Consider the following 22897-nt stretch of genomic DNA (forward strand, 5'->3'; position numbering starts at 1 on the left):
GACTGACTTCAGTTTACAGCTCAGCGAGCGCAACGAGCTCATACCGGCAACTCAAGCCGGGACCTCTGGCGAATGAATGCGAGAATGTGAGAATGTGGTCAGGTCCCATTCGCAGCTCCCACTCGCTCTGCTCTCTCAGTCACTCAAATGGCAACGAGAGCAGAACGGTTCTTTTGCAAAATACTTTATGGCCGGAGCAGAAGCGGACCTCTGTCGCGGTCGCAGTCGCTGTCGCTGGCGCTGCCACTGCTGACGCCGCAGTTGCGGCCGACGCTGACGCAATGGCACATAAATAAAATGCTCTCTTTCGCTCACGAGTTTCTTATAAGACTTTATTTATATACTGCGCTGCCGCCGCCGACTGCGCGCCGCCGACGTCGCTGGATTAATAAGGAGTTCTCGCTGGGATTTTCACATGTATATGCTTTGAATTGAATGCTTTATGGGTTTAGTTTGATAGGAGTCGTAAAGAAATCAACATCACACAACAAAGCACTCGAGGACCCGTCCGTGTACCGTTGACTTAGCCCACGTGCGACTGTATGTGTGTGTGCGAGAGGGATCCCAGCAGCATAACGGTATTCGGTGCCCCGTATTCAGTCGCTATAGCGGCCATATCTTGGGGCTGGGCTCTCGGAGCTGAACTGAACTGAACTGAACTAAACTGAACTATTCGCATTCGTATTCGCTCGCTCTCCGCCGTCGCGACCGCTCTCTTATCCCAATTGTCAGCCCGCTAAGATCATAAAGGCCGTAAAAATAATCATAACAATAATCGTAAAAAATTAGAACCGCAATCAGTCGCACACTGTCCATCGCACGGCGCAGATCGTCAAACACCCATTATTATTATAATAACCGTAATCGTAACCGTAATCGTAATTGTAATCGCAGGCGCCATCGCATAAACACCAAACGAAAACACAGCCAGAGAAATTGGAATTGACCTTCGCGCGCGTTTCTTTTTATGATGTTCGAGTGTCTGGCAGGTGTCTGGATTCAAATTCAAATTCACCCACATATTGTGCAATACTACTAATGGATCTGGGCTGACTGTGCTGCTAATGAAGAGCTAGAGTTCAAATTTATCAAGCCAAATCCTACTACCTAAGTGTTTATCTATTCTTAAAAACGCATCGTGCACCGAAAACTCTAATCTGTACAACAACGTTTTCTAGTCCCCGTAAATCGAGCAATATCTACACACCAGCAGCAAACAAAAGCTGCAGCTTTCAACTCAAGCAACAGCAAATTCAATAAAAATAAAACGTAGACAGCCAAAACAACAAGAAAAACAAAACACAAAAAATAAAGAACGAAATATATAAAACGGAAAAGAATAAGGAGAATAAGCAGAACAAGTTTCGATTCCACTGCGGGCAAAGTTTTTATTTTGGCGCACGTGCAAGCTACCGTTAGCTGAGAATTCAAAAGCCAGCAGGATTGAAGGATAAGCGCACGTTATTGGATTTAAGAGGTAAGTGCCAGGGCTCGACTTTTCAATTTCCTCACCTTCTTCACTGAAATTAAAATGACTTGGAAGCCTATTCATTTTTAGGACCATTTAATGCCGATTGGGATTATAATGACTTTGTTGAAGAAAATTATAATTAACAAACACGTTTTAAATACTACATACATTTTTACGGATACATTTCTGATTGAAAATAATTTTAAAGATTGATTTTGGATAAGCATTCTCTAAAAGCACAATCTACATAAGTCACTAAAATAACGCAACAAATTTATTACAATTATTTCTTACTACAAAAATTATATTTTTTATATTTTTTGCTTGAATTTATATATTTATATCAAATATAAATGTATATATTTGCATATATATATATTAGGATATTAGGATACTCTTCGGTTTGGGTGTCCATTTGATTTTCACATACATTAAACATTTTTAATGAAATTCAAACACAGCTTAATGAAATTCCAATATGGGTTAGTCCGGTTAGAAAAACATGCCGCCGGAAAGTATCTTATTTACCAAATACCTGTCTATTAAAGGTACAACCCGTAAGAAATGTATGTTTCTGCGAAAGGAGTACCACATCTGTTTTTCGTTGTGCAGTGGGCAAGGTATAAGTTTTTTGCCCGAACTCAGACTCAACACTTCATAACTCAAAGGGCGTTTTTCGGAAGCTACAGCCAGGTCATCACTCATTTGGCCTGCAAACTGCAAACTGTTGACAGGCTTATTAGCCATTTGCATAAATTTGCAATGTGGGAGAGGGGTGGTGGTGGTATGATGCTTACAGGAATCCCGGGAGTTGAAGCTGGAAAACTGAAAACGGAGCCCAGAACTTAACTGGCCACGAGTAATGGGCTCTTTGAACTTGGAATTCGTTTTTGAATTATTGCACATATCCTGGGAAACATAGTTTCACTTCCGAATGGTGGGAAAGGGCAGCCATTTCTCTCTCAGACACACACGCAAACACACACGAAAACACACAGACACACAGTTGCACCAACAGGACACTCTCGGGTTCTCCGCATAGAAAATTTATGCGGCCATTGTTGCAGTGCATTGTCCTTGTTGTTGCTGATTTTGTTGTTGTCCTAGTTGTCTGGCCTTTGCATATTTGTCGCCCTCTCTGTCTGCCGCTCGCTACCTATCTCTCATTCTCCATTCCAGCACTCTCATTGCACTTGCGCCCACCAAAGTGCAGAATTCAGTCGTTTAGTAGTTTAATAAACATTTAAAAATCTGTCTCATAATTGGGCAAGTATCTCTGCCGATCTGCGAATGGGCTTTAATGAACTTATCCTGGCTTTCCCTCGCCGCCTGCTTATTGTTAACACATTTCTCTTTGTATTTTTGCCAGCTTCGATTTTTGCGCAATCAAATAGTTGGCATCAAATGAAATTATTTTCTCATAATTTATCGATTTAATCAGCTGGAAATGTTACACAGCTGACAAAATCATAAACTCCCTTCGGTTCGCCCGGCAAAAACTTTTATGATTTATGGCGCAGTGTCAGACAGAAAAATAAACTGATGCAATGGTAGAAGAATCGGGGCAAAACATTCAAATTTGTATGGAAAATTCCCAATTCCATCAGAGGTTGTATTTGCACCTATTCAAACATACACATTTTCCTTGGCCAGTTTTGTATAATACCGCAATTCTTTAGTTGCCTACATATTTGTATCCAAATACATGAGCAGTAACTTCCTTTTAAACGGATTCTTAATCAAGTTCACACTCATGGCAAAGCAGCAAAAAGATTTATACACCAGCACACGAATGGCGACAACTCTTTTGTAAAAACATTAATCACGAACTCTGAGATTCAGCCGAAAGCACAAAACTAAGCAACAAAAGTAAACGAAATTGTTGTTAATAAAACAGTCGCAACAAAAAGCTTCAACGAAAACAGCCAGACGACCACAAAGAAAACTTGTTTGACTTGCCTTTGAAATTAAAATTATATCTAAGCTCCCATTGATAGATGGCGACATGAAACGGCTAATTAATCATATGCAAGTCCAGCAAATTTAAATAAAACAAAAACCGCTCAAATAAAAACCCAAATTTCACACAATAAAGTCTCTAGAAAAACAAAAGACCAGAAACGGCAAAAAGCCTCTCTTTTTTTAAATCACCAAAAATGTTTTCGACTTGGGTCTGGTCGGGTCTACAGCATTTTCAGACCCTCGAGAACTGAACTTTGATAAGCCGCCGGAAATGATGAACCATGGGTAATTTGTTTATCGTTTTACTAATGGGACCACAAACTTGGCTTTAATTGGTTTCTCCGAAGGAATTGAAGCTTACGTTATTGCTTAAATTTGTTGTTTAACAATTCCACTTAAAGATAGATTATAAGAGATTCTTGGGGCACATTTGTATAATCTATAGCCTAACATCTTTTCAAAACAATAACATGAAAATAATAATATCATAAACGAATAAATGTAACCGTTTTTGATTCATCAAAATTATTTTACATATATTTATATTTTCGGCATTTAAATAGTTGCTATTTTTGAAAAACAAAAATATTAGAAGCAGCTGCTTAAGCTCGAAAAAAATCGGCGGTCAAGCCAAACTAAAACTCAATCCGATTTTGCTGGGTGGCAATTTGCAGTGACTGCAATTCGTTTTGGCCACGGAAAAAAGGGAAAGAATGGGAGAAAGTCTTACTATTTTATTTTTTAACCCAAAGGCAGACAGCGCCTAAAACTGTTTTATATATACTTGTTTCTGTAGGTTCGTGGTAGGAAAACAGGGTCGAAAATCGGGGTGAGGAGCAGGGAACCGGGGAGGGCCCGGGGTCGGGGGCCAGAAACCCAGCGGGAAGCGCTCGCAGTGACATTGCGCCGAAGCGGGTGACAATGATTTATGGCCAAGAGATACGCGACAAGGAACGCAAAAACTCAAAACTCGAAAACTAAAAAACACCAATCGCACACCAAAAAAGCAAAACGCTCTCGGAAAGCGGCAGGAAGCGGAATGAAAACTCACGAAACTATGGGAAATTCCAGAAAAGCAAACTACCTAAACTCGCAACACCTTCCAGAAATTCGCAAAAGAATCCCATTTTTTAATGCCCAAAGTGTCCTTGAAAACGCAACAACAATTAGGAACCACATACCCGAAACCGAAAGTGAAAACCTGCTGATTTTTATGATACTTTTCCTTTATGTCACTTGTCACGAGGTCGTAAAATCGAGGATTTTCCACCAGAAATCATACGGCCATTAGGAAGTCGAAGTCACCTGGCTCTGGCTCCGGGTTATGCAATCGTCATTTTGTACGGTCATAAAAATTAATATGCGTCCTTCGCAGTGGCAATTTGGTGCGCATATCTCGGCAAACGCATCTCCATAGTCCATTTATCTGACTTTGAACTCGAGACGCTAAGCCGCTGGAGTCGCAGTACATGACTTTTGGCTTTATCCACGTCTCGCTGTCTGCAACCATTGTATCTGCGCCTTGAAGGTTACCTGTTTTTACAGTTTAGACCGGGTCGACTCGGCACGGCCTTCTTCTTTTTAGATGCCCAACTTCGTTCTGCTCGGCACTCTCTCAAATTATTATTTATGAGCTCGCATTGTTGTCGTCGATCTGGAATCGAACCGTCCAGCGAATCCTATATAGGCTTACTTCGCCTCACAGCCCCGAATGCAGTTCAAGATTTTTACTTTCAACTTGAAAACGAAATTCATAATAAATCAAATCATTTTGTGTGCTGGAGATGCAGTTCCATGTTGCCTTCTTGTTTGTGAGGATATAAATCAAAGCCGATTCTGCTTAGATTTCGGTGCATTGCGCCAAGGGATCAAGAGGTGCGGGATGGATGGCGGGAACAGGTTTCTGCAAGTGGGAACTCATTCCTAATCATACATTTATGTAAGTATTATCCTTATTTAAATTTTTGCTAATTTTGTTGGAAGTTGGTCAGCGCTTTGACATAATCTTATCAGTTTAAAATGTGTGATTAGTAAGTTTCATAGGCAGTGAAATAGCTACCATAACTGAAGAACAAAATATTAAAATGATACGTCTACCTACACTTGGTGACCTCCGCTATTTATCAGGTCACCCACAAGATCCCATTTTTATGTTTTATTTTCCCTCCACTTCAATTATGCCCACCGTGAGAATTGTTCCACCACGTGTGCACTTCCACCATAAATCACATTCGCTTCCAATATTTTCACAAACACATCACAATGGAGAAAATTGTGTGATTTATCTGTGTGAAGAAGTCAATAAGTCATAAAAAATCGAAATAAATCTTGGTTTTTTGAGCAGATTCCCTAGGCTGAGAACTCGGCGAGAGGCAGTGAATATAATAGAAAAGTCGGGCGGAACGTCCTGTGACCTAAGGAAGTGGGAGGTAAACAGGCATACATATGTGGAAAATATTTGCATATTTCAGCTGCGGGTGGCGGTGCCGCCGCTTGTCGAGATGTCCAAACAAATATGACAAATTTGAGTTTGGAAAATTGCGTATTTTCCGGCATTTTTTAGCCAACAATTAGCAACGCTCCAGATTTTTCGGATTTCTCTCAAGCTGTTCTTTCGAGACCGCTATATTTCAATCTGCCTGTAGATCTGCATCTTGAATTTCAAACGCTTTTTGCCGCACATGCACGACTCATTGTTCAAAGCAGCACGAGCTGTCGGATGGAATACAGAAAAATGAGTCAAGAAAAGTCCAAGAAAAAACGGAGAACTGCGATATGTTGTCCAAAACCTGGGCGGCAAATTCGAGTCAAACAAAGCTGGAACTCACATCTACCCATACGCATATCTCTATCTACGAGTATGTATCTAAACTAACTAGCCATGGGCAAAAGTCTGCCTCAGTTTCGCTTACAAAAACTTTTAAAGCCCCGAGCAAAAAAAGCCAGATAAAATACATGAAATAATTCGTTTTGTTGTTTGCTGCAAGCCGCAAAGCAAAGTCGACAAACAACACGAAAACGACACAAAAAACAGAAATATATATAGGAAACGAATGTAGCGAAAGAGCCGAGGAAAAAACAATGTCACACATGTCAAAGTTGTCGCAAATGACACAAATGCGGTCCGGATTGCTCACTGACCCAAGCCGCAACCCCGATCTCGGTCTTGCCACTTAGACCCCTGAAAAAATCCAAGTCCAAATCCGAGTTCCACCTCAACTCCAACTCCAACTCCACGTCGCCGGGTCGTCTTTTGGCGGAATCGTGTCAGCCTCGAAAACACGAATCAACTCACTGAAAGTCGCTTCGCAAAATTTCGTGGAAATTTCACAATTAAAAGGGCACATCAAAAAAAAAAAACAAACACAAAAAAAAAAAAACAAAACCAAATAAAACAATCTTAGGAAAGACTTAACTGGAATATCAAGCCAAACATACAGATACACAATCGTGTTAGCTCAAAATCCGTTCGCAATATTTGGGCTTTTGTTTTGAAAAAGGTTTCAATCATTGCGAAGATGAAAATAAAGAATCCAAGCCTCAAAAATGATGTATCTTGAGCATTTGTCCTTCTATTAATGAGCCACAAAATTACAATTAGGGGGTTTATTTTTAACTTTTTATACGTTTGAAAGCATAGCACTTCGTTACTATCCTACTTATTCTCACAAATTTATGGGTTATATAGAAACAAGATAAACATAAGGAAATAATGAATGTTGGAAATATACATATTTATGAAAACAACAGACATCAAGTGCAAGTTCGATACTAACATAGTTATTTAATTTTTTTTTTTCTTTTTTTTCATATTTATTAAGTGAAGAATCTGTACATCATAATATTGTATCTTAGCATCACAGGGTGGGGAAATATTCTTAAGAATTACCAAACACTATATCAAAATAAGTGAAGTAGTAGTTATTTAGTACGTTTATAAATAGCACAACGTATTTGGCTGATAGTTCTTAGTAGTGTGGCGGACAAATTTCCGTATCTGCAGATGCATTCCGGGCCCACGGAATGATAGACGCCATGCATCCCCTTTCTGGATCTGAGTAATCGGCATCAAAAGGTGGCGGCAGAAACAGCAGCCATAATCCCAATTCCATTCCGAATCCCATTCCCAAAATCCGACAGTATGCATGGCCGTCTTTTAAGGGGTGCGAGCGAGATGAAGGCGGCGTGCGACAGAGATGGGGGCATCCGCACAGCTGGTGCGTAAGAAAGGGACAGGGATGGCGGAGATGGTTGCAAACAACAAAAATGATGCATTAACCTTTCGAAACTATTTCGTATAGCCGAAATCTAAACCTTCGGTCGGTGGTGACTTAGGGGAAAGGGGATAGAAATGGAAAGGGAAACGGAAAGAGAGGGCGAATCCGCTGCCCATACAGATGCATGTGCCGAAGAAAGGAGAAGAGAAAAGCAACAGCAACAAAAATTAAGACCCATTAATCATTTTGACTTATTTCTTTCCTTTTTTCTCGTCTAAAATTAATCTTGATGCCAAAGCGTTGCCTGGCAACGAGAGACCCTCACACAGATACTCTACACCGTCGCGTGTGAGTGTGTGTGCGGGAGAGGGAGAAGGCAAGTGCTTGGTGTGACAAAGACAGCGAGCATTGTTGGAGGATTAAAGGGGCAGGGCACTCCAAAAAAATTGATCAAAGCCAGATGCCCAAAAATTTGGGCATTCCAGGCATTTTCATTTCTTACTTAAACCATATCTTACACTAAAAAAAATGATAAGATGCATTTAAACAAATTTCTTATAGCAAGAACAGTTTTTAATTTATTTTCCGAAAAAAAAAATACTACTTGCCATAGGTAATACTTTTGAATTCAATTATGAAGTATAATTTTTTGTATTCATGATATTTATTTATACATTGAATATAGTAAGCTTAGAACATGTTTTGAGTATTCTGTGCTAATCCGATGAGTGATTGTATTTTTCACCTCTCCCTTCTCAACCAAAATTTGCGAAAGGAAAAATAATTTAAAACAGATTAAACCGTTACGGCTGCCATTTGCACCCTACGCAGGAGAACGTCGAAGAAGGAGGACAGAGGGGTGATTTGGAAGCCCCCAAACGTGGCCAAATATATTTGAGTTCTGACCAAATGTCTTGCGAAGCCGAAATGTCCTTTGTCCTTATCATCCGTGCATATGCTGCAATTTGCCAAAGTCCCAAGTGGTCGAAGTCCGTTGCCGTTCGGGTGGTTGAGTGGTTTAGTGGTTGGGTGGGTGGGTGGTTTCGAGGGGTTCTTCTGGGGCTCTGCGCCCTGTGAGTGGCATACTTAAGGGCGCGTCGTGGTCGTCGACATTCAGACATTCAGACAGACAGACAGACAGACCGAAAGGGAGTCCTGAGACATGGAGTGAAAACAACAGGACGGGCCATAAAACCGTTTAAATCAAACGGCAGAACAAATTGGTTTCCTTCGAGTCGAAAGCTTTATGAGCTCCTCTAGCCAAGGGTCGATACTTGGTGGATGGGATACTTGGTCTGAGCTTTAAGGAAAAGGGATGAGAAATGTTGAACGAAATTGAAGTTGATTGGCCACGGGATGGCTGGCGGAAAAATCAGGAATCGCGCTGAGATTGAGAGATTGCGAAGTATTTATTGCTTACTGGAAGTTTCCGATGATATAATAAATTTAAAGCTTTCACGCATTGCCTAAACATAACATCACAAATTGAATAAAAGTCGAGATTTTAAGATAGATTCTTAAGTCATATTGACTTGCTGATGCAGGCTGTGAATTACCTTGCAAAAGATAAACAAAGAGGCCTAAAATTATGTCTGTCATATATTCTTCAATTCAAAATACCCTTTCGACGACTTAATTACGGTCTCTGGGTCTCATTTTTACCCTGAGGCTCGCTTGTTTTCAGAAGTGAGCCAGTGCTTGATTAGCATGTAAATTGTCAAAGGAAGTGATAAACGGCGTGCCACAGACACACAACGACTGGATGGCTGGCTTGTCTATAAAGTAGGGTTTCCATGAAAATCTAATAAAAATTAACCTGCACACACACACACACACACACAACCCAAACACCACCCATTTGTGACGTGACACAGAAGATGACAAATTGTTTGGACAAGCTGACTGACAGCAGCGACAGCAACGGCAACGGCAACAACTTCATGTGGCAAGTGCACTGCAATTAGTCAAAGTCCCACGAACAACAACACACAGACGCGAGGCTACAATAACAAACACCACCCCACGGCCAAGACATTTTGGCTGGAGGAAGACAACAGGGAAAAATAGCGATAAAAAAGCTATAAAAATTATGAAGAATCGCATTAGACGGCTGGCGCAAAAAGCAATAAAAGTGTGATAAAAAAGAGTCTAATGCCAACACGTAGCCCCACGTGCGATGCGCGTCAACTTGTGGCAATTATGAAGTCCGGCGCAAAGTTGCAACGCCGACGGCATTGGCACCCAAACATCATCCCGAGAAAAACCAGGCCCAAACCATTTGCGGTCAGGTGTCCGCGTGGCCTGTCTTTGAATCTATAAACGCGATTAGAAAGCCGCCAACTGTCAGAGCTCAACAGCCTAGAAAAGCAAGTGCTACACTCAAACAAAATGGGAAATACTCCCATTGCTTAACTTTTTCTACTTTGAAGGAAGGGAATTAAATCTGTTGGGAGGTAATTGAAAATGCAGTCAGGAGCTAAGGCACTGTTTAAATTATTATCAGCTATGAACTCAGAAAGATCCTTCCTTCTTGAATGCCTCTTTCTTTTTTTGTGGCTGATGAATCTAACAATTTTTGCAAGTGCTTGGCCAAGAACCAGACAGGGCGCTTACCTTATCGAAGCCGCTTAATCGTCTGCCAGTGCATCCGCAATAAAAAACCACTCGCACTTGCGCATTTCAACTAGCCAATTATGCAATTGGCGGCCGGGCTGCAATCGCAATTGGCCAAAAGTGTCGCGTCTACGCTTCGATGGCAAATTCTGATTTTGCCGCATGCGTGGGTCACCAGCAGACCAAGTTGGCCAAGTTGAGTCTGGGTCTGGCCATTTGGTTAGCTGGCCACTGTCCAGAGATTATCAATGTTAATAAGGCAATAACAAATGGGTCTGGTGGGGCTCTTGGTTCTGGGAAGAAGTTTTGTGGGAAGCGTCTACTATCGGCCATCATTTAAATCATCTATGAAATGCCCCGATTTTGCATGGATATTAAAAGGATGCCAAGAAGTCGCCTGCCTTCATTCATTTTGTTTTTATTTAAATTGGGGAAGTATTTAGTTGCTATTAAGAAAGATGATTTTTTTGTAACTTTCTAAGATTCATATTATATCCTGCTAAGAGACAGAAGTATTTCATGGTAAATACAATTTATGCGACTAGTTCAGTTACATTTTTTTGGAAAATGGAAAATGGTGTTAGCTGTGCAGACATTGAATTCTGGTCTAAATACTTGGATATACAATTTGGTTTACTGTAAAACGAAATATAAAACATATATAATTATAAACATATAACATACAACATCAAAATTGTATTATATAAACGCTAGAGTCGTGTTTCTAGACTATCAATTACCCGTTACTCAGCTAGTGGGATTGCAAAACAGGAAATTTCACAATTTTATTTTGGCAAATTGATAGAAAGATAGAAGAAAAATGAAAATAAATCAATACAATTTCCATGGCACTTCTGGAGGTTTGTGGGTGTTGAAAAGGGCGTGCCCAAAATGTTGTTGGTATTCCGATTGAAATTGAAAAAACACATATATATCAAAACAGTTTTCAAAAGTTTGGGCGCCACAGTTTCGGGCGTTTGACAGGGCTTAACAAAAACTTTTTTGGCAAAGCAATAGAAATTTGCAAGATTAATAAAAAAATTTTAAAAAATCCGATACATTTTTCAAAAGTGTGGGCGTGACAGTTCTGGGCGGCTCTGGGCGTTACAGTGGGCGTGGAAACATCAGAATCTACCATCTAGAATCAGCATTGCTAATCTCAATGTTCTAGCTTTTGTAGCGATTCTGATCAAAAATATATGTATTTTATAGGGTTAGAAGCGCTTCCTTCTAATTATTCAACGAATCTAGCTCAACGAGAAACGGGAATAATTATCTCAAAAAGATGGAGGAGGAGAAGTGTAAAATACTCCCAGAACCTACGAAGTGCTCCCCAATTCATCAAATTGCAAAAGCGATGGGCAGGCGACAGAATGAGGCAGATAAGATAGAACTGCGAGTGACAACAAGGAGGTCCGGACAAAGGTGTTTTCAGGTGGGGACGGCGATGCATTTCATTCAAATGAGATATGTTCTGTTCCTTCTCTCTTTCCATTCGGCGGTGTCGTCTCTTTCTGCGGTTGCTGGTATCTGCATCTGAGATGATTATTCGTGTGTTTTCGCTGGCTGGCAGCCATAAATCTTATAATCATAATAATTTGTTTCAATGTTAATGCCTTCAAAATATCTGAAAACTCAATAAATAACAAAACTACATGTTCGTGTGTGCTGTTAATGTCATACCATGAGATACTTCATATATCATTCCGCTGCAAAAAGCCAAAATAACCAAAAACAAAAAAAAAAAACAAAACGAAAAACGTAAGGCGAAAACCTGCCGCACAGTCGCAAAATCGCAACCAGAACGGCCAGGTAGAGGTGACTGTCGTCTTTACTACACCAAATATACTTCACTTTTTCGAGGATTTGGTTCCGTGCCCTCGGCGTTCATACCTTTTGTGACGCAATGGGCCTGCAATGCAGACGGGCGTGGGGGATTTACTTGACTGCAGAACAAATTAATCCAAAATCAGCCAGCGACAAGCCGCGGAAATGGGAAAAGGACGTGAAAAAGCAACGAAAAAAGTGAAGCAAATCTTGGCAAAGTGTCTTCGGCTTCGGCTTCGGTTTGTGGCCTTTTATTTATTTTTCTTGTGAGGTGCGGCTTCAGCCGGATCTGGGGACTCCACCAATAACAACGCCGACGACAAGTATCTACACACTCTTGCAGGTGTCTGATATCCGATGCTTCCAATGTTGAATAACTCAATTAATTTCTGTCGCCTGATTTATCACCTTTCGACTTTGTTGCACAACAACTTTTAATTTCAATTTTATTTATTTGCATTTTTATGAATTTCACTACGCCACACAAAAAGGAGGATCTCGAATCTGTAGGTGGTGATCCCCAATCACAATCGCTATCCCCAAACCCCAATCCCCAATCCCATGGACTCAAATTGAGACATTGCATCGAACCCGTTTCCTCGGCACTTGAGCACTAAAATATCTCGGCTCCTCCACCCTTCTGCGTCCCACTTCAGATGTCTGGAAACGTGTTATTAGCTTAGTTCTTGTAATTTGCATACATGTGTGAGCCAAAGGACGCGACGAGCCCTCAATGGCTGAGCGGCTATTAAAACATTCCGCTTAACACTTCCTGCGACACGAGACAAGCAGCAAGATTATGCCAATGGCACCATGGGACAAAAGTGCACATTAACTTGAAAATGAGTGAGTTGCCATTACAATGGTGTAATGCATTTCTCCGAGCTCGAAAAATATCAGTGTTTTGGGACTTTTAATATGTGATTTATGAAGACTCCACTGGGAAAGACTCGGCTCTTTATAGCTACGGAAATACAACACAAAATATCAAAATTAAAAATAGCATATCAGCAGCAAAAAATGACCATACTGGGCTAGTTTCTAATAAACATGATAAAATGCATTAAGTGAATTTGTTATGATATTTGAGTTGTATGCATTTCATAGTGCGCAATACAATACACTTAAAATAGTTTCCTGTTAAGCTGAGAAGGTATACATATATCATCAACATTCCATAAAATATGGAAACATGAATGGTGATAAATTATAAATAATTAAAAAGTAGTGCTCAAAGGGTTAAAACTCAACCATGCGAATGTGTGCCAACATATTATTTCTCCAATTAAAATGGTTTCCAATACATTTATTCCTCAGTATGTTCACTACTGTAGCTTATTATTTTCCTTAAAACATCATGGACCAAAAACTATAGTGGTCCTATCCACTGTCTCCCAGCTTTGGCGACAACGAGTTTTACTATTTTCGTTGGCCAAGTGCAGGCCGTGAAACGGCTGCGGCCAAGTGAAACAAGTTTCTCAATTAACCAGGCGCACACTCGCCTGCAATCTGATTGCCAGCGATCGCCACTTGATGCAGTGCGTCCCCATCTGCATCTCTGAATCTCGGCAACTACAGCTGCCTCTGCCTCTGCCGCGTACATCCGTCCAATCCGTCAAGGCGTCGACGGGCGTACGCCCAGTTTTCTGATTTTCCTCCGCTCCAACGCTCCTGTTTTCCTATTTTCGATTGGCCGCAGCCCGTTGCACCGACATCGGATGTCTTGTAGGAAAAGCGGCAGATAGTATTTATGGCGCGGCCATGTTATGAATACACCCAAGAGACATTTCTCTTCTTCGCACCCGGCTTAGATGCAATTCGGGAAATGGGAAAACACACGAAGATGCTGACTGAGATGGGTGCATCGCACTGAAAGCCGAAACGAAAGGAAATCTAAAAATAAGAGGAAGGTGGAGTTTTTGGGTTGGAAAACGCAAACGCATGCAGCGTACGGGAAATTCTTGATCAACCATAAATCTTGGCCCCAGAGCCATCCATCTATCTCGCTTGGCGCGTTCCGCGTGCAGCGCCAAAAAGTTGTTTTCTACGCTGAATCGGTTTGATCCCCGCGTTTTCCGTTTCTTAGCCTCTTTGTTGTTTTTCTACTAAATTGAATTTTTCGAAAATAAAACATTCTTCTTCGTCGTCTGGCTTCTCTTTGGCCGCTGGGTCGCTTGATTTCTTTTAGTTGGTGAAAATGTGAAAAGAAAACACGTATGTTTTCGTCACTGATGCCTAATAAGTTTGGATTAAGAACTGTCTTGGGCATTAGCATGTATTTATTGTGATTCCAAACGGTTTTGTTATACAAGATTGGTATATGCTTGCTATTCAATTTTTGACTATGAGGGAATGTGATTAATATGCTTTTTACAGTTTTGAAGAAAATAATATGTATTCCATTCACAACGTCTTCTGCGAAAAACCTTGGCTTAAAGGTCGAATATTAAGAGCTCAAGTTCGTTTCATGTTTTGGCTCATAATTAATAAATCATGTCAGCGTCAGGCGCCGAGTAGAAGGGGGAGTGGGTGAGGGGTGTGGTGCCGGGCCAGGAATTAAATGTGTCAAATGCAAACACGCAGAGAAGTCGGAGCCAAGGAAAACCAAGGAGCAGAGTCGGATCCGCAGTCGGGAGGCCCGATTTCCTGGCAGCAGGAAATGTCAGGAGCGAGGTAAACCCAACACGAAAACAAAACGCAGTCTGGGGGCATTTTCATCGCTTGGGTTTCATTTTCAGTGGCAGCTAGAATTTCCATTAGCCAGCTGGTTGAGGGGCAGGAGTTGCTGGGGGAGTGGCAAACTGAAGGCTCGCACGCACCACCCATCGGGAAAATCACCGGGAAAATCGCTGCCAAAGTCGGCTTATGCGTTCTTTTTAATAAATTAAATTAAAGTCGCATGAGAATCGTCTTATTTACCTGCTGAAGTCTGGGTAACTAATGCCAAAAATGTTCCAAATATGCAAATACATAGGGAAAAGAGTGGGAGCACAAGGTGCGAGCGGGACAGTTGCTGGGGAAGTGTGTTTTGGCAGAGGGAAATGATAAACGGCGTGGTAATATAAAAAATTGCAAAAACAGCGGGCAGTCAAATAAAACAAAAACCAAGAACAAACAACAAAAGTTCCTCAGAGAATGACATATATATACGGCCAACGGAACGGGTCCGAACAAAGAATATATATATATTTATGTATATATATCGGTCTGGCAAAAAGGCGGAAACTTTTTTTTAACTTTTTTGGTCAACGTCGCGGCAGAAAATGGAAAAATGGGCGCCGCAGAATAAAAACAAGCTAAATATAATAGAAGGGGGAAAATAAGACCGACAAGCGAAGCAACATTTTCCACTTGGTAACAAATTTTCGGTCTAGATATTTTGGCTTTTTCCCTATCTCTGGCCATATCCCCACACCCCCCTTCCAGCGCCAGCTGCCCATCCTCGTTTGTCCGATTGTGTTACGCAATGTTTTCCCGAAAAGCCTTTTGGAAAAAATGAGCGACACACACCCAGTGACCCTAATTTTCAGTCCTTAGAGAACCAAATACCAGCGAATACCACGGCCACGGCCAAATCTATCCGAAAAAGCAGCGAACCCACCCTGAACTTTGGGTCCACCCTGACGCCCCCACTCTTTGTTTTAATTTCATTTATGGCTTCCGTTTTGCCTACTTTTCGGTGACTTTTCGCCCGAGTCCTGCGACTCAACTTTTGTGATTTTCGTCATTATTCAAATGGCGTCAGCCCAAAGTTGGGAACTTCATTTAAATTTATTTTCGGTGGAGCATTCATTTTAGTTTACAAAGCGATGAGTTCCTGGGCTATAATTAATAAGCTTTCCGAGATGAGATCTTTGTAAAGGATATAAATTAGGTGAAATCAAGTCATGTGAAGCCAGCGATTCTTGGCAAATATATAATTATTTCGAAAGATATAAAACCTACATTTTTAAGTATTTTTCTGAGTGTGCTATTATCTGCAGGGTGCTATCAAGCACCGAATGCGAGTTCCATGCATGAATGCAGTGCATAAATGAGTAAATAGCATGTGCTGGCTGGACGAAGTTAGAAGTTCCGCGAACAGTCCTTCTATTTGGAACCCTAACTCTCCTTGGCGGGCTTGGGTTCGAATGTTCTGTGATAAGATTCGCTGCATTGGGGCCCGATAAGTCAGGGAATGGTCATAGTAACGAGTCAGAAAATGAGGACGAGGACGAGGACGACGACGACGAGGACTCAGTCAACATGCGCTTCCTTCCGGCTGTTTTCCCAGCTCTTTTTTGCTTCCCTCGTGGGCAAACAGAAGGCTCGTGCAACTGCCACGCGTTTCGCATAGTTTGGCCAACTATGCCGAGGGTTGGAGGACACCCAGCTATATCGAAGATGTCTGCGCAGCAGTCCTGCGATATCTCATTTTTATAATTAAAACACTTGGGCCCAGGACATGTGCACTGCCCTCGGGTTGACTTCAGCAGCATTCCGTTTGGCATTCCTTGGAAGCGCCCTACCGAAGCCAAAGCGCGCTCTCTTTCTGCCCCATCTGCCCGTCTCTTTCGCCGAGGGTGATATTTATCAGCTGGCAGGCGAGTGTGTGGTCCTGCTGGCCCGTATCCTGGCCAACAATCTACGTCCATCTGATTGGGGTAGTTGAACCGAACTGCAAATGTTGCGGCGAAAGAAACGGAATACATTCAGACTCAGTTTTGAATTCGAATTGTCTTTCAGAAAATGGGCAATAGATATTGATTAATTTCAGTTTTTAGTAACAAAAACTAATATATACGTTTCAAATAATAGAAAAGTGGTATAAAACTGCTTAATTTAATACGATAAGTATGGGAAAAATATATTTAAATATTTTAATTTAATAATTGTTAAAAAATGTTCACTAAAAAATACACACACGATTATTATTAATGTACGAAATTCGTATTTTAATTACCCATAGATTGTATTTGATTAATTGATCAAGCAGAGTCATAAATTAGGTAGTTCATTATTTTTGCATAAATCACTAGTTTGGTTAAAAATTATAATTAATAAATCACTGCATTTATCTGCTCTCGTTTCAGGTGAGTTCTGTTCACAAGTATCTGCAACTAATGATTTGTCAAGCAATTATCAAAAAATATATATTTAAATGTATATAAAAAACGAAGGCAGGCTGAAAAGAAAAAGTTTTTGGCGACCGAACAAAAAACTGCACGTCAGCAAACTTTGCCACCAAAAATGAATTTATGAACGCAGTTAACGGGTAAGTTTAAGCCGCCTTTGGGCCAGTAAAACCAACTGGGCAGCAGCCAAAAGCCAACGGCAAACCAACTTATTCTTAGGCCAAAGCAAACGTCAGCCGACCTACCGAGTTTATTAATTTAAAAAGGAAATTCTCGTTTAGTCACCTTTTGATTTAAGTTCGTACAATGCCAAAGTGCAGCTGAACCTGGAGGGCTTAAAAGGGGTGAAAGGAAGGGCTCTTTCGCTTGGTTAGTAGGTTGTCCTGCCTGAAAAGGATCTATGTGTACATGCGTACACTGAAACGGGGAAGTCCTAAAGCTAACGGATGAAGTTCAATGATTAAATTATTAAATTATTCTTAAATGCATTGAAATGTCAAGAATTTTGTAGAAGCAAGCTGCTGCAAAAGTACTTTGAAATTTAATGTTTGCAACAGCGATATATCTCTAGTATCTATTTGGTACTGGTTTTCAAGTTTGGTACATTTATGTCAATAATTTGTTGTGGTATTTAAATACTATGTTTGCAATCAATGTTCTTAGCCTTTTTATATCTCTATAGTATCTATATCTCTAGTATCTATTTGGTACTGGTTTTCAAGTTTGGTACATTTATGTCAATAATTTGTTGTGGTATTTAAATACTATGTATGCAATCAATGTTCTTAGCCTTTTTAAAAATAATTAAATTACTTTTAGGCCACTGTGTCTCTCCATTCGGGTGCATATATTTTCCAAAATACACCCAAGTACACCCCCCATTTGCTTCCCAATTCCTCCCGAAACGCTCCTCTGTTTCGGTTGCGTTGAAATGTTCTCGATTTTGTTGCTGGTGACGATGTCCAGAGAACAGGGAAGTGAAAAACTCTGCCACAACGTTTTGTTTTGGTTTGGTTGGGTTTGCGTTGGGTTGCTGGTGTTTTGGTTTCGTGTTTTTTCCGTGCAGCGAGTTCATTCAAACTCATTCAGTCACTCGTGCAGTTTGCTGGCTGCCAGACCAGGCTGGGCCATTTAAATATGCAAAAAGTTCGCACTGAATGCAGCAGAAATGAGTCGGCCACCCCCGCCCAGCTCCCATTTCCTCGACAATCATGCGCAAAATGCGGAGAGCTCTCGGTTTTCACCCCCCAGACAGGGGGGCGCTGGGTGGTGGTAGTTGGGAAAAGTTGTGGCACCCCCGCAGATTGCATGCAAATTGGTTAAAGTGTGAATTTATGTGAGAAATATTGTTTGCTCTTGTTTGCGCACATTCGCACTAACACTCGAAGGACACGGCAAAATGATTTAGCTGGCTATGCAAATTGAAGTCAACTGGCTGACTGACATTTGATTCAAGCAGTTTATTACTTGTGGTTGAGTTGTGCGACGCTCTTCGCCTTTTCAAAAAGTAATTATAATTTTAAAAAATAATTAAAGGCTTTGGCGGCAGTCGTATATCTCTCACATTTAATATGCTTTCATATTTATGCGCTTAAAAATTCCGCATCAAATGCATATTTTCGCTTGTGTGTGCAGTGCCATAAACACTCAATTAACGATTTTTAAAATTAATTTTTCATACATTTCTGCATTCTGCAGCCTGCATCCTGGGCTCTGCATTTCCTCATTTGCCGCAGGCTGTTTTTTTCTTGCCACGGCCAAATTAACAGAAAATAAAACGAGAATGGAAATTTTGTGCAGTTCACTTCCCGCCACTTTGCATTTCCCGCTGCCCCTGCGCTTCTGTGTGCTGTGTGGAAAATGCGTTTAATTTATGGCCTGGTCCTGGTCCGAGGACTCGAACCTGGAGACTGCTCTCTGCGAAATGCGTGTGTCCGAAAAATTGGCGATCCCCAACTCCAAGTCCCCCGGTCCATATATTTTTTGCAACTGGCGCCAATGCAAATGCACTGGCTGCACTCACAAGATGGGGGAATTCTCGGCGAGCGCACTGACCTTTTTTGACATTTCAGTGAATAAGATAAATTCATTTTCATGGCGAGCAATATTTCAACTTTGGGGATAGCTTTCACAAGAACTGATGTAATGTAATCCTAAAAATACTTAACCAATACGAAAAACAATCAAAAATATATAACGTACAAAGAGAGTAACTCTTAGCTACTAACAATTTCATTAGGACAAGAAATCAAAATATTTGCGTTATCCACACACATTTTGGTATTTAATAACAGTTTCCTGTTAAAAGACATTTTTGGAAGGTCTTCTTAAGTATACCTTGCTTAGAAGTATAATACAATTGTATTTATATTTTTTTTATTTATTTATATTATTACACATATCCCTTAACACAGCCTCGTTCAACTTTACCAGGTTCAGCACTTTACCAGACACGTTTTGCAGGGGAGTCTTCCACGAATTAAAAATGCAACACAAATTGCATTTGGCACCTGGGCAACCCCTCTACTTGCCGCCTTCCACAAACACAAAAGAAACGGAAGTGGCAGACGAGGGAGCCAGTGAAAAGTTGTTGATAAACAAAGCTATTCCATGTGGGTTAAAGACATGGGAAACACAGGAATCGAGGGGTTTGCTTGCCCGCACAATTGAATTAGTCAGTGGAGCAAAATGCCCAGTACGGTGAGTGCAACAAAACGAGGCACAGTCCACGGACACGCTACGTCGCATCAAAGACTCGGTTTGCTTCAAGGTGTTGGCGTGTGGCCGAAAAAAAACACAAAATTGCATTTTTAATTAAGTGCGGCTCACAGGTGCTAAATAGCCATGTCCCTTTTTGGACATGCAACTCCCATTCGCAGATTGTTGCCTGAGCATTTATCGAGGTGTTGCAAATAAACAAACTACTGCGACTTGGGGGTGTAATGGATTCAATCTGAAGGTTTTCATGTATTTTGTTCTTATACACGATAGAACCACGGCTTGGAATAGCTCATATAATATACTTATTATTCAAAAATGTGACTTGCTTCAATACTCGGCGAGTATTTTCTGTATGTTTCAACAGCGCTTGTTCTCGCTTAAGTTCTATAAACTGGCACTGCACTTCCCACAAAGTGCGTAACACTTTTGCTGATTTTTGTATTGTCTGTCGCATATTCAGCAATTTTCCACTTCACATTGCCGACGTGAATAAAAAGATGCAACGCAAAACGCGCGGGGAAAATAAAAGCACTGCAATCTCGGAGCCTGGGGCATCCAATTCTCAGCTGCAAGGGGTAAACTACGCTCTTTGCCCCCACTCGTCTAGCCCCTTTTGGGGTTGAGTGCCTCAGACACACACACAGATACAGACACACACACAGGCACACCACACTCACATCCACCTCGTCATCCGCAGCCGCAGCGTCAACATTTCGAGCCTTCCCACAGCAGCTGCTGCTGCAAAACACCCACTAAGCAGAGTCGTGTACCTGGACTTTTTATGGGGGCAAAAGTATCTTTACTTTTTTCAGTATTTTCAAAAATTCTTAAACAAGAATTTCAGTATTCAGAATTTTTTCAGTATTTTCAAAAATTCTTAAACAAGTTATTTTTACAAAATATGCTTATAAACAGGGCTGGTAAATGATATCCTAGTCTCTAAAGATATACGGTTATACTTGTAAATTTGTTTAGCTTAGGTCAGCGGGTTTTGTTATTGACCGGAATCCCCTTCTCTTCCACGCCTCTGCCTTTTTCGAAAACTTTTCCCTGAAAATGCCACATCTCCACCGCCCGAACTGTGGGCATAATAAATAATTGCAACGGCGGCAAACAGTTCGCGTTGCACTTTCTGCAACCAAAGCGAAAAAGGCAGCAACAATTGCGCGGGACAGCACCCGCTTCCACTTCCCTCCCACATTTTCGTCTGCCGGGTCCTGCCCACTTTGCCCACTTTGCCCCCGCATTTCCCACCTCAGCGAGCCCCGCACTCCACTCTGCACCCCCACAAATGGCCGCTGGCCAGAGCAACTGTGCAACAGAATGAAGAGATTTTTATCGGCGATTCTCACTGATTTCATGGCAAATAAATCGCTCATTTTCGCTTAATTGGAAAATTATGGCTTTTTCGGCTTGTACGGAGCTCTGGTTGGTCAATGGGCAGGGGGGCGGGGGGCGGGGGTAATCGTGGATGGCGAACCGCGTGTGTTTGATTTGCATACATGTGAGTGGAAATGTTGCATGCTCCGCACATGCTTAAATTAAATGCTGAAAATTATACACTATTTGTGGTCTCTGAAGAGAGAAAAATTCTCAAATTTTTTATTTTATTGCAGTTGTATATGTCTTCTGGTTTCGAATATAGTATTGCGTTTTTCCAAGTGCGTTATCAGAGTTTCTCCTGCTAATAACTATTTTCTTGTTTGATTTTAACCGTTTCTTCATTGGGAAAGGAAAGGACTTCCTTTAGATGCAATAATTGAGTTGTTAATTTTTAAAAATTCGATTTATATTTTTAATTTAATTGTCTTCTAGCTACTAGAAAACCCCTTTTTCAATATGCTCAACTGCCATATTTAACATTTTCACCCAATTCCATTCAAGTATGGGAAAAGTTCCAATTTAACACGGTGCCGTCTCAGCGATGATTTATGGGCTGCAAAAAGAAGGGCGCAGGGAAAAAAGCCAAAACACAGCGGCCACGCCAACGCCAGCTTGCCTCAGATTCACCCCCTCTCCACCACCTCTCCCGCCACCCCCACCCATTAGGTCCCCTCGCCGTCCATGGAAACGTAGCACATGTGTCGCTGGCTCGAATTTTCCACCACCGCCATTGTCTGCTCGGTATCGCTTGGGTCGCACTAAGCGACGGCAGCATCAAAATCAGGCGGCGGTATCATGGCCGCCTCCGTTATCGTTATATAACCAACCCCGCAGACGACTTATACACACACATGCACACATGCACATTCACACATTCACATAGGCAAGCTGGCAGGAGCAAAAGGGAAGAGGCGAATGGCTGCTGTTGATGCTCCTGCATCGCCACATGTTGTCATGCGACGGGCCAAAGGATTTGTCGACCTCTGTGGTCCCAAATTTCAATATCGCCAACGGACACGCACACAACTCCACTTGAGACCCTTTTTGTGGCACGGATAAGGGAGCCTTGGGTGGGGAAAGGAGGCAAGGGATCTTCTGGAAGATGAAACTCGTGGCGGGCAGGCTAAACGATTTATAAGTGCGGATTTCGCCAATCATTTGCTTCAGTGGTTTCTTAGAAAAATTAAAAACAATGAATACAAAGTGATCAAATCAAACCGTTGTTCATCGGTTTCATAGAGAGAAGTCTTAAAATTATTAAAATTATCTTCATTATTTTCTCGGACTCTTAAGGGTACAAGCTGATACTTGCACGGAATTGAAGAAAACATTTACTTTTACAATCCATTCTTTTTAATATAATAAATTAGAAGCTCAAGAAATATGAGGTTTGTATTTCATAATTTTTACCATAATCGATAGCCGGAAAGTATGCAACGATTTGTACACCTCATACTCGGATGATTATAGAGCTTACATATTACATTATATTTCCATATTCTGGCCTAAGAATGATTTAAAACTGCCATTGCAGTTCAGTTGTTTCATTCAGCAAATGATTTATTCAATTCAGGCATAATCGAATTTTA

General features: G+C 41.2%; 1 protein-coding gene across 4 annotated transcripts in view; it reads left to right on the forward strand.

Moving 5' to 3' along the window:
- The first annotated feature begins 398 nt into the window (after positions 1-398).
- LOC6553142 (homeotic protein antennapedia) overlaps positions 399-22897 on the forward strand; it is a 104075-nt gene continuing 81576 nt past the window's right edge. For 3 of the 4 annotated variants that reach the window (XM_015153950.2, XM_015153951.2, XM_026976632.1), the window contains exon 1: positions 400-1477. The gene's annotated coding sequence lies outside the window, so the exon portion shown is untranslated. Of the gene's footprint in view, positions 1478-17162; positions 17345-22897 lie in introns of all 4 variants that reach the window. The other variant, XM_026976647.1, reaches the window with a different exon arrangement.

The sequence above is a fragment of the Drosophila erecta genome, unplaced genomic scaffold, assembly GCF_003286155.1.
Source record: "Drosophila erecta strain 14021-0224.00,06,07 unplaced genomic scaffold, DereRS2 tig00000000-arrow-pilon, whole genome shotgun sequence".
Taxonomy (NCBI): Eukaryota; Metazoa; Arthropoda; class Insecta; order Diptera; family Drosophilidae; genus Drosophila; species Drosophila erecta.